The sequence below is a fragment of the Glycine max genome, chromosome 6 (assembly GCF_000004515.6).
Source record: "Glycine max cultivar Williams 82 chromosome 6, Glycine_max_v4.0, whole genome shotgun sequence".
Classification (NCBI taxonomy): domain Eukaryota; kingdom Viridiplantae; phylum Streptophyta; class Magnoliopsida; order Fabales; family Fabaceae; genus Glycine; species Glycine max.
Window position 1 is genome coordinate 26,969,832 of NC_038242.2, and position 4,282 is coordinate 26,974,113.

The 4,282-nt window shown below is 39.3% G+C and overlaps 1 non-coding gene across 1 annotated transcript; it reads right to left on the minus strand.

Annotated features, from left to right (window-relative positions):
• Positions 1–3,460: 3,460 nt before the first annotated feature.
• Positions 3,461–3,567, minus strand: LOC113002073 (small nucleolar RNA R71). Its single transcript, XR_003267601.1, has one exon. It is a non-coding gene; the product is annotated as a small nucleolar RNA R71 (small nucleolar RNA).
• Positions 3,568–4,282: the final 715 nt, after the last annotated feature.

A 4,282-nucleotide genomic window follows, 5' to 3' on the forward strand; every position in this document is an offset into this window, starting at 1 on the left:
GTCTGCAGATTCCTCTTGTAAGACTAAACTCAACCAAGACCGCATTAAGACACACATACACAACTAAGTTCTTGTACCCCGATTCCTCGTGATAGCACAACAACTTAGTCCCGTACTATCAAGGACTTTAGAATCAGACCAGTTTCCACTATTGAATGACCCTAACAAAGCATGCATCTACGTGATCAAGCTAAAAGCACATTGGAATGAAAAGTAGATAGCACAGAGAACACACAAAACATCATTACATAGATAGAAATATATTTACATTAGGTACCTGTAGGGAAGATCCAACAGAGGATTTAGCTTTCCATAGTCCGAAAACTTCCTTTACAACAAAGAGAAGAACAAGATGAAAGACTGCAAAAACACAAGTGGTGAGGATGTCTCCTTCACCTCTAGGATCTCACAATCATTCACAAACTCATCTCAAGCTCTCAGAACGGCTTCCACTTCGAACTCACGTCTCTGCAGATCTTCACACAGCAAAATCTCTTTGAACTCTCTGGAACTTGGACCTTTCTCTCTCTTGAACCTTCGTGCATGCAGAGCTTCTCAAGAAAAGTGCCAAACTCCCTTTGCAAATCTGATTTTAGGCTTAAATAGGTGGCCTTGTTCATGCTCATGTGCTTAGCGCAGATCTAGATTGCTTAGCGCGCATAAGTGGATTTGGGCTTAGCACACTTGTTTCACTTAGTGGATGAGTTGAAGCGGTGCGCTTAATGACCTGGAGCGGTGCACTTAGCGAGCTTGACAGCTCATCTTCTTCTGGATTCTTCCTCGTGCTTAGCCACTAAAGGTTGCGCTTAGTGAATTCTCACTAAGCCAACAACTTGGCATAGCGAAAGAGTGAAAAATAGCACTTTGCCAAAGTTGCCTATTGATATGCCATCATTTTCTTCTATTTCTTAAACCCTTTTTGCACCATTTTAATTACTGATTAGTCTTAATTGTCAAATTAATTAGGCAGTTTTATTATTTGGGCTCATTTAGCTAATTTGATGTTTTTAATATAATTTAAGGAATTAATGAAACATTGGGCTTAATCTAGATTTTGGTTGTGGACTTGAAGAGGGCAAATAAAGCAATGCTTACCTTAGTTAATTTCTAATTAGGAGATTACAATTTTTTTATGTGGTTCAGTGTTTATTTTGTTTTGGGCCAGAATATTGTAATAGGGCCCAGTGACTTTGAGTGACTCTTTTTAAATAGCAGCCTTGGGATTTGTGCAAGGCTATTCTGTTAGACTATTATTCAGAGCATAGGGTTTATGGTTTTTACGTTTTTTCGGTTCTAATGCTACTGTTCACGTAATGCAATTTTCCATTTTCTGCTTCTAATTACAATTTCGTTCTTGTTTCTTCTTCTGCCTTCATTTATGTTTCTGCTTCATTTACGTTTCTGCTTCGTTTACGTTTCTGCTTTTAGTTTCATTTACGTTTTTTGTTTGAATCTATGGAAGACTAAATATTCTAGTGTTGTTTCCTTTTGAGGACGAAGCTCAACTCTCTTTGAGGTTTCATTTATAATGTGGCTTCCTGGCAGTTTTCCCTTCACCAGTTAACCCAAATTCGTTAACATTAATCTGTGCATGCTTCGTGTTCAATTAATTGCCTCTGAGCCTAACTTGCGTTCATGCTTAATGGACGAAGGGCTAACTGGTGTATGTGTTGCCTAATCACGTATTGACAACCCTAAGTTGATTTTCGCTTAGTAAATTGAAATAGGGTTGGATTAAGTGATTAACTGCTAGGGACAAATTCTCCATAACCCAGGACAAGAGAATGGCTTCTGAATCAGAGGAAATAACCCGTTTTTAATATTATTAGTTTTGTATTCCAGTTTACTTGTTCTGTTCTTTAAATAACAAAACAAACAACCACCCCCCCCCCAATCGTTACTGTTACTACAAGTATATTATGAACATTTGGTTTATCATTGCTCGTTGGGAAACGACCTAGGATCACTTCCTAGTTACTGCATTTTCATGTTTATTTGATTCGGGTACGAGCTCGATCAAATTTGGCGCCGTTGTCGGGGAGCAGTGTCCAAAGGTTCATAATAGCTAGTGTCGTGTTAGTGTTTAATTATTTCGTGTTTTATGTTTAATTGTTAGTGCTGTGTTAGTGCTTGTGTTAGTGTCTTGTTATTTTGTTTAGTGTATGTTCTGTTTTAGTTTTCCTATTAAGCGCTTCCCCTGTTTCAGTTTCGGGTGTTTTGCTGTTAATAGTTTTTTGCGACGGACTTAGCGACCACTTTTGCTTGCGGCAAAACAGAGTAGTAGTAGAAATCATGTAGCGACGGATTTTAGCGACCACCCATGCTGAATTATTTGGGATTTTTTGTTTTAGTAGCTAGGGTTGTTATTTTTGGCTGAATTTTTTTGTGGTAACTTCTTTTAATCTATATTTTGTGGCAAAAATAGCTAGAGCCTTTAGTTTGGTCAGATTTAGAAGTTCCAAAAAAGTAGCAAATTTTGTTTTTGTCAAAACTTCAAACGGCCATAACTTTTGCTCCGTTTATCAGAATCGCAATTATTATATATGTATTTGGGGTAGAAAAAAATTTCTTACGCCGTGGGAGCCAGCCATAGGCCGGCTGAGGTCTCGATCGTCCAAAAAAAAGTAATTTTGTCAAAAGTTTTTTTATTTTTCAAGTTTTATTCACTTATTTTCCTCAACCTACCATTTTTAGCTTCCATAGCTAGACTTTGAATTTTTGTTTGAAATTTTATGTTCTATCTTCTCATCATTTTATAAGGTTGCTCACAAAATTTAAAGTCATTTGGATATGATTTGAGGGTAGCTGTAGTTCAAACCTGCACCTTCATTTACATGACAAGGCAACTAGTTGTGCATGCTGAATGTAGTGTATGACTAGAGGCAATCCATCTGACTTACGACCCTTTGATCCTGAGATAGATAGGACATTTCATAGATTAGTTAGGCATCATTTTATACCTTTTGATCATCCTGAGCATTCCATTACTGGTGAATCTGTGCATTCTGTTATTGGTGATTTTGAACATCCTGATTTTGAGCATTACAATTTTGAGCATTCTGATTTTGAACATTCTTAGAACATGGCACAACCTCCACCCCATGAGAGGACTCTAAGGGAAATGGCTGCACCTGATTTCACCTACGAAAGCTTGTGCATCCAATACCCTGATGAGGATGTCCCATACGTTCTTAAAACTGGACTGATCCATTTGCTTCCAAAGTTTCATGGCCTTGCAAGTGAAGACCCGCACAAACATCTGAAAGAATTTCATATTGTCTACTCCACCATGAAACCCCCAGATGTCCAAGAGGATCACATATTTCTGAAGGCTTTTCCTCATTCTTTAGAGGGAGTGGCAAAGGACTGGTTGTATTACCTTGCTCCAAGGTCCATCACGAGCTGGGATGACCTTAAGAGAGTATTCTTAGAAAAAAATTTCCCTACTTCCAGGACCACGGCCATTAGGAAGGATATCTCAGGTATTAGACAACTCAGTGGAGAGAGCCTATATGAATACTGGGAGAGATTTAAAAAACTATGTGCCAGTTGCCCTCAACATCAGATTTCGGAGCAGCTTCTTCTCCAATATTTTTATGAAGGACTCAGTAATATGGAGAGAAGTATGATAGATGCTGCCAATGGTGGAGCCCTTGGAGACATGACTCCTGCTGAAGCCAGAAACTTGATTGAGAAGATGGCTTCCAACTCCCAGCAGTTTAGCGCCAGAAATGATGCCATAGTCATTAGAGGAGTGCATTAGGTAGCTACAAACTCATCTGCATCATCTGAAACTAAGAAGCTTGAAGGCAAACTAGATGCATTGGTTAACTTGGTAACCCAGCTGGCCTTGAATCAGAAATCTGTACCTATCGCAAAAATTTGTGGTTTATGCTCCTCTGCTGACCACCATACAGACCTCTGCCCTTCCATGCTGCAACCTGGAGCAATTGAGCAGCCTGAAGCTTATGCTACAAACATTTACAATAGACCTCCTCAACCTCAGCAGCAAAATCAACCACAACAGAACAATTATGACCTCTCCAGCAACAGATACAACCCTGGATGGAGGAATCACCCTAATCTCAGATGGTCTAGCCCTCAACAACAACAACAACAGCCTACTCCTTCCTTCCAAAATGTTGCTGGCCCAAGCAGACCATACATTCCTTCACCAATCCAACAACAGCAACAACCCCAGAAACAGAAAACAGTTGAGGCTCCTCCATAACCTTCCCTCGAAGAACTTGTGAGGCAAATGACTATGCAGAACATGCAGTTT